The following is an 11,394-nucleotide window of genomic DNA, read 5'->3' as shown; positions in this document are numbered from 1 at the left end:
ACTTAGTCATGACTCAAAATAGACATTTTTATAAGTCAGAGCCAGCCTTGTAACAGGCTCCATTGAAATTTGTCAGCTTAGCTGTCTTGAGTAAATCAACAAGGTTAGTTTTGTCTAATGTGTTGGTATGTTCCAATAAACAGAGTCCAACTAACATTTTACAAAGGCTTTTAAAAATTAATTACCAGTAAAGTAATAGCATCTCCCCATTTATTAAATGCAGTGGCAATCTAAATTGCAAATGTTGTTTTTTACCCCCCCAATGTCCTCTTTCTCTGGAGAATACCCCTAGAGTGATAGTCACTGGCAACAGAAGCTCTGGCAAAGCAGTGGGGTTTTTTCTCCCTGAAATCTGCCAAGAGTAACAAATAATTCTGTTAGGAAGTGCTAGCTTAGCCACTAATCATGGTGACGTGGTTCTTACTTGAGTGGATCGTGTGAAGACATCCCTTTCTATTAGTTTGAAAGGTTTTGATTACACGTAACACAAACTAACTGGCTAGTGTTAGAAAAAAGGGAGAAAAAAGTATATAAATTTGCAAGGATACCAAGGATGTCACAGAAGCAATGTGAGGATAAGGAACCAGGCATAGAGACTGGGTATGAATGAAGGCACTTCTGTTCTTTTATGCCAAGAGGGAGGAAGCCAGGGTCTTTTAACCAAGCAGGATGGTCTAGAGCTGCTCCTGCATGTAGGACATCACTGATGCTGCTGTTGCTGCTATGAATGAATCTTAATGGTCACTTTGGTTTTGTGTCCCTCACTACAGAGTCACTGTCCCGTGTTGGAGCCTCTGGTTGATTGAGTCTGGGACACTTGCGCCTGTTCTGTCAGATGCCACTCCAAAGAAAAAAGAAAGATCATCAGATGGTACTCCAATGATCTCTGGTTTCTCGCTAGAAAAGGGTGTTGATGGGGAACTGCCCTATATGATAAAAGTCCTCTACACTCAGAAGACGAGCACCTGAACTAGAAGACGTGGATGAAACCTGCCAACCTTCCAGCATATGCTTAGAACCCTTAGAACCTGGGGTCAAAATAAGATGATAGAAATAGAGTATATGGTCATTTGTGCTTGGTATTTCTAAAAAACTTAAATATGAAATAAGTACCTAAAGTTTGCAATGATTACAGCAGGTCTGAATGGGTAAGTGTTATAAACTGGAGAAGTGATCCATGGCATGGACATTTCAAGGTCATGGAAATATTGACCAATGAGGAAATATAGTCTACTGAGAGTCATGTAAAAAAATCATGTAAAAAAAGAGACATGTAAAGAATTCCTGTAGGAAACATAGGAAATAGGGGAAAAACTGTTTAGGAAGTAGAGTCTCCAATAAAAATCTCAAAGTTAGAATGAAATATAAATTATCTCCTTCTTGAAACACTCTTGCCTTAGCCAACTTGGGCTCTATAACAAAATGCCATAGATTAATTAACTTAAACAACAGAAATGTATTTTCTTACAGTTCTGGACCTGAAAGTCCAAGATTAAGTTGCTGATAGTTTTCATTCCTGATGAGAACACTCTTTCTGGCTTTTAGAGGTTCATCATCTCACTGTCATAATCATCAGATGGTCAGTACCAAAATCAGATTGATTATATTCTTTGCAGCCAAAGATGAAGATGCAATCAGAAAAAATAACACCTGGAGCTGACTATGGCTCAGATCATGATCACCTTACTGCAAAATTCAGGCTGAAATTGAAGAAAATATGGAAAACCATTAGGCCACTAAGGTATGACCTAAATCATATCTGTTATGATTACACAGTAAAGGTGATGAATAGATTCAAGAGACTAGATCTCTTGACTAGTATATCTGGTAGTCTTGTAGATTGCCTGAAGAACTGTGGACAGAGGCATGGAACATTGTCCAGGAGGTGATGAAAAAAAATATCCCAAGGAAAAATAAATGCAAGAGGGCAAAGTGGTTGTCTGAGGAAGCCTTACAAATAGCTAAGAAAAGAAGAGAGGTGAAAGGGAAAGATATATCCAGCTGAACGCAGAGTTCCAGAGAATTGCAAGGAGACTTAAGAAAGCCTTCTTAAGTGAACAATACAAAGAAAAGGAGGAAAGCAGTAGAATGGGAAAGACTGGAGATCTCTTCAAGAAAATTGGAGATACCAAAGGAACATTTCATGCAAATACAGGCACAATAAAGGACAAAAATGGCAAGGATCTAACTGAAGCAGAAGAGATTAAGAAGAGGTGGCAAGAATACACAAAAGAACTATACAAAAAGGTCTGATGACCCAGATAAAACATGGTTGTGTGGTCACTCACCTAGAGCCAGGCATCTTGTAAAGGGAAGTGGGCCTTAGGAAAGCATTACTATGAACAAAGCTCATGGAGGTGACAGAATTCCAGTGGAGCTATTGTGCTGTGCTTAGTCACTCAGTCCTGTCCAACTCTTTGTGTCCCCATAGACCATAGCCCTCCAGACTCCTGTCTCCATGGGGATTCTCCAGGCAAGAATACAGAAGTGGGTTGCCATGCCCTCCTCCAGGGAATCTGCCCAACCCAGGGATCAAACCCAGGTTTCTCACCTTGCAGGTGGATTTTTTACCAGCTGAGCCACCAGGGAAACCCAAGAATACTGGAGTGGGTAGTATATCCCTTCTCCAGGGGATCTTCCCAATCCAGGAATCAAACCAGGATCTGTTGTATTGCAGGCAGATTCTTTACCAGCTGAGTTACCAGGGAAGCCCCCAGTGGAGCTATTTCAAATCCTAAATGGTGATGCTGTTAAAGTGCTGCCCTTAATATGTTAGCAAATTTGTTAAGCTCAGCAGTGGCCACAGGACTGGAAAAGGTCAGTTTTCATCCCAATCCTAAAGAAGGTCAATGCAAAAGAATGTTCAAACATACAATTGCATATGCCAAAGAATGTTTGAACTACATAGTTCATAAGCTAGCAAGGTAATATTCAAAATCCTTCAAGCTAGGTTTTAGCAGTATGTGAACCGAGAACTTCCAGATGTACAAGCTGGGTTTAGAAAAGGCAGAGGAACCAGAGATCAAATTGCCAACATTCATTAGATCATAGAGAAAGCAAAGGAATTCCAGAAAAACATCTGCTTCTGCATCATTGACTATGCTAAAACCTTTGACTGTGTGGATCACAGCAAACTGTGGAAAATTCTTGAAGAGATGGAAATACCAGAACACCTTACTGTCTCCTGAGAAACCTGTATGCAGGTCAAGAAGCAATAGTTAGAACTGAACATGGGACAACAGACTGCTTTAAAATTGGGAAAGGAGTATGTCAAGGCTGTATGTTGTCACCCTGCTTATTTAACTTACATGCATAGTACATCATGCAAAATCCCGGACTGGATGAATCACAAGCTGGGATCAAGGTTGCCAGGACAAATATCAACAACCTCAAATATGCAGATGATACCACTCTAATGGCTGAAAGCAAAGAGGAACGAAAAAGCCTCTAGATGAAAGTGAAAAAGGAGAGTGAAAAGCCTAGCTTAAAACTCAACATTCAAAAAACTAAGATCATAGCATCTGGTCCCAACACTTCATGGCAAATAAACGGGGAAACATTGGAAACTGACAGCTTTTATTTTCTTAGGCCCCACAATCACTGTGGATGGTGACTGCAGCCATGAAATTGAAAGATGCTTGCTCCTTGGAAGAAAAGTTATGACAAATTTAACATATTAAAAAGCAGAGACATCACTTTGGTGACAAAGTTTTGTATAATCAAAGCTATGGTTTTTCTAGTAATCATGTATGGATGTGAAAGTTGGACCATAAAGACAGCTGAGCACCGAAGAATTGATGCTTTTGAGTTGTGGTGCTGGAAAAGACTCTTGAATGTCCCTTGGACAGCAGGGAGATCAAACCAGTCAATCCTAAAGAAAATCAGTCCTGAATATTCATTTGAAGGACTGCTTCTGAAGCTGAAGTTCCAATACTTTGGCCACCTGATATGAAGAGCCAAGTCATTGGAAAGATATGATGCTGGGAAAGATTGAGGGCAAGAGGAGAAGGGGGTGACAGAGGGTAAGATGTTGGATGGCATCACTCACTCAGTGGACATGAGTCTGAGAAAACTCCAGGAGATAGTGAAGGACAAGGAAGCCTGGCGTGCTGCATGCAGTCCATGGGGTCGCAAAGAATTGGACATGCCTTAGCGACTGAACAACAACAAATCTCACTGTGTCTTCACATGACCTCTTCTTTGTTCAAATTCAGGGGAGAAAAAGAAAAGTTCTGGTGTCTCTTTCTCATCTTATAAGAGCACTAATCTCATCTGATACTCCACCTTCATGACCTTATCTAAGTCTGATTACTTCCCAAGGCCCCACCTCCAAATATCATTACACTGGGGATTAGGACTTCAGCATGTGGATTTTCTTAAGACACACTCAGCCTAAAACTACACTCTTCTTCAGGGTGCCACACCTTCATGGTTATCCTCTTCTCTCACTGATAACTCTTGTTCTGTTTGCTTTCAATTGTTATCCATTCTTACTTGCATTCCTCTCTTTCTATTCTTCTTGCTATTCCTGGATGATCTTATCCATGCCCACATTTAATAAGCACTGAGGAGCAGATGTCTCATGAATCATCACTATACCACACTTCTAATTTTTAAGTTTGGTCTAATCCAAAAATTTACTTATTTGATATCACTTCTTGGGATATTAATGATACTTCAAAATGAAAATATCAAAACTGAACTTATAACCTGCTCCTTTCACCACCTCAAAACCCCCTAACCAGTATACATACATGCATGCATGTATACATGTATAAATACCCAATCTTTTTCAGCATCTTGTGTTACCTTGATGGTACCACTGTGAATCACATTGCAAATTTACACTTATTAGCATGATTAGTTTATTATTAGTTAATAAACTAATAAACCTGTTAGTTTATTAGTCAGTCAAGATAGTTACTTTACATCTCCTAACTGCTCCAGCATTGTTCAAAACTCTGGGAAAACAGCTGTCAACCAGACAGGCAGAGCCTCCACTATGTTAACAATATGATACAGTGATGTGCTGGCCTCAGATGCTCAGATGTATTCAACTCTTTGTGACCCTGTGGACTGTAGCCCAAAGGCTCCTCTCTCCATGGTATTCTCCCAGCAAGAATATTGGAGTGGGTTGCCATTTCCTCCTCCAGAGGACCTTCCCAACCCAGGGATCAAACCCGTGTGTCCTGGGTCTCCTGCTTTGGCAGGTGGATTCTTGACTGCTGAGCCACTGGGAAGCCGTGGCTGGAAGAAATATAGTAATGGAATACATAAAATAGAAAATAAATAGGGTAATGTGGTAGAGTGTGACTGAAAGGCTGATATGCTATGGGAGCCCACTGGGAAAAGGTACCATATGATTTGAGATGTGGATGATGAAAAAATGACCTTGTTGAGACAGCATGTTCAAGCAGAATGAGCAATTCTAAAGGTCTTGAGATGGAGATGAGTTTCACATGTTCCTGAAACTAAACGTAAACCAGTGTGACTGGAGAATAGTGTAAGAGAGGGATAATAGAGGGAGGTGGGGCTAGAAATTTCTGTAAGACAATTATAGTCATATTAGATAGAATAAGAAAGAATTAAAACAAACAAAAAAAGAAAGTGGACTTGGCAGTTGAAGGAAAATACTGACTTTTTATTGTACCTGCTGAAACATAAGGGAAAGAAAACTGGCTTGGAATATCCTCAATCTTGAAATCTTTCATACTGCTTGGAGGCAGATGTGGGCCAGTATATGTCTCTAAAGACACTCCATGCTAAAAGGACAAAAACTAATATGTTCATAAAATTGTGAGAGGACTGGAAATTTTGGTTAATATGTTCCTTGTATACAAAGGATTGAACATAGTAATTCTATTGACATCTAATTGCTGGCATGTGCAGGCTGATAAGTGTTACCAAATGCCTTCCTAAAAAAGTGTGGGATGGTGTGGACAGAAACATTTCTCTATTGGCTGAATGGTGAAAGCAGTAATCTACTAAGAAAATTATTCTCCCAGGCTGAATGCTAATTGATTTTATGTGCATGTCAAGAACCCAGTCAATGGCAGGTTTGTGGTAAAACAGCAGAGTGAAGAATAATATGCAAAGTAGATTGGAGTCAAATGTAGAAAACATCTGACCTTATCACTGAAAATATCTAGTTAAGTGAACATACTTTTTACCGGTTTGGCACCCATAAACTTCAATGGAGTATCTTCAGTTTCATTGTGCACATGTACATGTGTGTACATGTAAAAAAAATTTAAACTAAAGAAAATCAAACATTATAACTTTATAACCTTAAATGTTTTTATTGAAGTGAAATTTATGCAATACAAGCTTAACAATTTTAAAGTGTGTATTTCAGTGACATTTAATATGTTCACAATGTTGTAATTATCACTATCTTGTTTGAAACTATATAGTTCCCAAAATTGAAAACAACCCAAACGTACATCAGTGGATAAATGAATAAACAAAATGTGATATATCCATATGACTGAATATTATTCAGCCATAAAAGTTGAAGTACTGATACAACCAGCAATGTGGATAAACTTAGTAAGCATGCTAAGTGGGAAAAAAAACAGATACAACAGGTCACATATTATATAGTCCAGAGTAGGCAAATCCATAGAAACTTTATAATTTCTTATATTATGAGTGATGTCTGATTTTTCCTCTAAGAATTGTGTACAGGATCTGTACTTACTCATTGGTTTTATCAGTCCATAACATAGAGAGCCCACTGAATCAGTTAAGCTTTTTATCAGATTATGAGAGAAGTAAGATGAACAGGATAAGTATATGTGTATCTTTAAGTACTTTGGCCACCTCATGTGAAGAGTTGACTCATTGGAGAAGACTCTGATGCTGGGAGGGATTGGGGGCAGGAGGAGAAGAGGACGACAGAGGATGAGATGGCTGGATGGCATCACTGACTCGATGGACGTGAGTCTGAGTGAACTCCGGGAGTTGGTGATGGATAGGGAGGCCTGGTGTGCTGCAATTCATGGGGTCGCAAAGAGTTGGACATGACTGAGCGACTGAACTGAACTGAACAGAAGTATATATACATATGTGCTCACTCACTTCAGCCATGTCTGACTCTGTGACCCTATGGACTGTAGCCCACCAGGCTCCTCTGTCCATGGGATTCTCCAGGCAAGAATGTGGAGGGGGTTGCCATTTTCTCCTCCAGGGGATCTTCCCAACCCAGGGACTGAACCCACATCTGCATTGGCAGCGGGGTTCTTTACCACTAGCACCACCTGGGAAGTTCAGGCATATATATATATATATATATACGCACACACATAGGCATTGATCATAAAGGTTTAACCTTAGGTAACTATTGAAACAGGAGAAACAATGCACGTGTGGTTTAGTGTCTGAGTCTATGCTGGAACCTGATACCACAGGCAGATGTTTGGGAAGGGAAGATGGCTGTGGAGTGAGGAAAGGCCAGCTGCCTGTGCAGATGCAACAAGGCCAAACTACAACCTCCAAGTCTGAATTGGGACCCTCAAGAATGAACTGGAAGATATATTGGTTCCTTATTGCCTCCAAGTTTCAAACTTTGATGCTAAGGGTTTTCTTCAGGAGAAGCTGATGCCCCTCTGTCACACTGCCAAACACAAAACTGTGCTGAGAGTTGGAGAACTTGGAACAGGAGATTCGATAGAATCTGGAGGAGTTAAGCACCTGGTTGCTGCCACTCTCCAACCAAGAAGCCAGGAGGCAGCACCACTGGCAGGAGCTGCAACAGTACCTAGTCTGCACCAACCTTCTCAGCTCCAGAAGCCAGCTAGGCTTTCCTTCGCCCTTCTGAGCCTGGGCTTGAGCTGATTGCATGAGGGAAAGGTGGATTCTGGGAAATGTCCCAGCTTAGCTAAATTGACACAACACAAATCTCCCACAATTACCAGGAATGCTTATGGGAGAAATGAGTAAAAAAGTATAAGAAACAATGCTTCAGCAAGCATTTTTGTGCCTTTCTTGCCTTCAGAGTGAGTGAGAAGTATTTTCTAAGACCAGAAAATGGATTGGGCACTCAACTAGCAATGTTGTTTCATTATATCTTCACTAGATCCCTATGACATAATTTTTATATTTATATATTTTATAATTATGATTTTTATTACCATGACAAAGATGAAGTGACAGGTGCACAGGTTGTTAAATAGCAATAGGTACTTAGCCTCCGTAACAAATAACCCAGCTAGAAAACCAGATTTAGATCTATCCCATTATAAAGCCCATGCGACGTCTACTGTACCACACTGCCCCCAGCAGGCCCACCTTGACCTCCATTTTGTGTATAGTGAAGGTTTCTGCTTCTTCCTCCTCTTCCTATCTTCTTCCTTGCCTTTCCCCTGCCAAAAAATAAAGGGGGGGGGGGGCGCGCATCCTTTTCCTCCCACTACCGTTATCATGGATTGCCGGGGACCAGCCCCGGCTGATCCAGGGTATTCGAAGGAGAGACGGCTAGGCGAGGGTCAGGGAACAACTGCTTAATTACACTTTAATTAAGGATACAAAGAGTAATAGAATAAGGATAGCTCAGTGAGGAAATTCAGTGGAGAAAAGCGGCTGAAATAAAGATAGCTCAGTAGGAAAATTCAGTGGAGAAAAGAGGCTGAGTAGCTTGGTTTACGCGGGAGACCAATAAAACTTCAAGACAAGAAGTTTGCACCACTTATGTAGGCCGCAGGCGTCCTTCCGTTCTCCTGAAGGAGAGGAGACACTGAGGCCTCCCCGGTCGGATCTTAGAAGCCCAGGCATAATTAGCAAGCATGGCGGGTTCCGCGCTCCAGATGGAGACTCAGCCGGAAGTTGAAAGAGAGAGCGACATGGGGAGACCAAGTTTTGGTGAACAAGGCCCGCACTTTATTTTCCAAAGTAGTTTTTATACCTTAAGGTATGCATAGAGGATAATGGGGGAAGGGGTGGAGTCATGCAAGGACAGCAGTTCCTGGTTCTAATCTAAGCCAGGCTTTTTTCCTGTAAACTTATCATATGCAAAAGTTCAGGTGATAGACATCATCTTCTGGCCAGGAGGCCTGTTAACATTTTAAGAAACTTATCTTTCTCTAAAGGTGATTATTCCAAAGTCAGGCACCAGCCTTCCAAAAAGCATTAGACAAAGCTGCACTTTACATTTCTATACACCCATTATATCAATCAATACACTGCCAAGGACACAGTAGGTAAGGAGTATGAAGACTTAGCAGCAAACATGGGCCCAACAAGTGAAAAACCCTTCACCAATACAATTTCTAATCAATCTTTTAACTACTCAAAGGAATCTGTGTTTAGGCAGTTTAGAACATCTCCTGCCTCTCACAGTTGGGAGGCTCTGAACAATCACATGTGGCCGGAAAAACCCATTCAGGCAGGCTAGAGGATTTCCAAAGGAGTTTGTAGGTTGAAACACTGTCACATCCAAGAATTATTAACTGGAGCTGTAAGCTAACTCTCTTTTCAGAGAGAGGTAGTGGGGGACAGCCCCCCGTAAAGTCAGAGGTGTAGGTGAAAGCACAAAGCAGAAAGTAGGCAGACTCTGGTTTTGGGGGTAGATGCTCGAGAATTTCCAGGGGGACTCCTGAGGCTCGATCCCGCCTTTGCGTATGCCGAGCCTCCTTCCTCATGACCTTTGTCATGGGCGGAGTGCCTCACGCTGGCTCCCGGCAGTGATAGAATTCCAGTTAAGCTATTACAGATCCTCACTCAATATGCAATATGCCGGCTCCCAGCAATGGATGATCCAGCTTTTTCAGTGATGTGCCCATCAAACGTGTTATGAGGCTCAGCATCAGAAAGGGCCTTTCCTTTTATTCTGTAAGTATATTATTCTATCCCTCCTGGTCTCTGTGCCCTGGCCTCTGCTATAGAATACACATCCATCTCCTACTACCAATAAGCTACCATGAAAAATGAGGAATTTTTGTCTGTTTGTTGATGAGTCATACAATTCTCTGTCAAAAAGTATGTCATTTTGCCATGACCAAATACTTGACACTATCACAAAAAGGTTTAGTATATACTTCATATGGCAAAGAAGATCAGATTAAAGAATTGTGTACATCATTTGCCTAAGATGAGGTGTAAAATGTTAGTAGCAAATGTTTCTAGCATTTTAGAGCCATGGACATGATTCTGAGCTATGAGTTTTATATAAATTCTCTTTTTAATCTAAGTGAACACCCAATGGAAGAAGTAATTATATACTGAGATTTCTTTTAATAAGAAAAAAATCTGAGACTTAAAGACGTTACAAACACCTGCTGAAGGACACAGATAGTAAGTTAGATCCATCTGATCTCAGAGCTTGATCTTAATTATTATGAAATGTTAAACTATGAAATCATGAAAGGTTCAAAAACTCTCTAGAAAATCCTTTCTATTGTGTAACAAATACCCACTGAGGCCCTTCTAAGTATTCAAGTAATAACAGCAGGTTAAAAACACCATAGCATGGGATAACTAATACAGTTATGTAAAGTTTAAAAATAAAATAAAATTTAAAAAAAAAAAAAAGAAAGAAAGAAAGAGATGGGAATACCAGGCCACCTGACCTGCCTCTTGAGAAATCTGTATGCAGGTCAGGAAGTAACAGTTAGAACTGGACATGGAAGAACAGACTGGTTCTAAATAGGAAAAGGAGTACATCAAGGCTGTATATTGTCACCCTGCTTATTTAACTTATATGCAGAGTATTATGCAAAATGCCAGGCTGGATGAATCACAAGCTGGAATCAAGATTGCTGGGAGAAATACCAATAACCTCAGATATGCAGATGACACCACCCTTATGGCAGAAAGTGAAGAAGGACTAAAGAGCCTCTTGATGAAAGTAAAAGAGGAGAGTGAAAAAGTTGGCTTAAAGCTCAACATTCAGAAAACCAAGATCATAGCATCTGGTCCCATCACTTCATGGGAAATAGATGGGGAAACAGTGGAAACAGTGGCTGACTTTATTTTGGGGGGCTCCAAAATCACTGCAGATGGTGACTGCAGCCATGAAATTAAAAGACACTTACTCCTTGGAAGGCAAGTTATAACTAACCTGGACAGCATATTAAAAAGCAGAGATATTACTTTGCCAACAGATGTCTGTCTAGTCAAGGCTATGGTTTTTCCAGTAGTCATGTATGGATGTGAGAGTTGGACTATAAAGAATGCTGAGCGCCAAAGAATTTATGCTGTGGTGTTGGAGAAGACTCTTGAGAGTCCCTTGGACTGCAAGGAGATCCAACCAGTCCATCCTAAAGGAGATCAGTCCTGAGTGTTCATTGGAAAGACTGATGTTGAAGCTGAAGCTCCAATAATTTGGCCACATGATGTGAAGAACTGACTCATTGGAAAAGACCCTGCTGCTGGGAAAGATTGAGGGCAGGAGAAGAA

The sequence above is a fragment of the Bubalus kerabau genome, chromosome 14 (genome assembly GCF_029407905.1).
Source record: "Bubalus kerabau isolate K-KA32 ecotype Philippines breed swamp buffalo chromosome 14, PCC_UOA_SB_1v2, whole genome shotgun sequence".
Lineage (NCBI taxonomy): Eukaryota > Metazoa > Chordata > Mammalia > Artiodactyla > Bovidae > Bubalus > Bubalus kerabau.
This window is presented reverse-complemented; position numbering follows the sequence as displayed.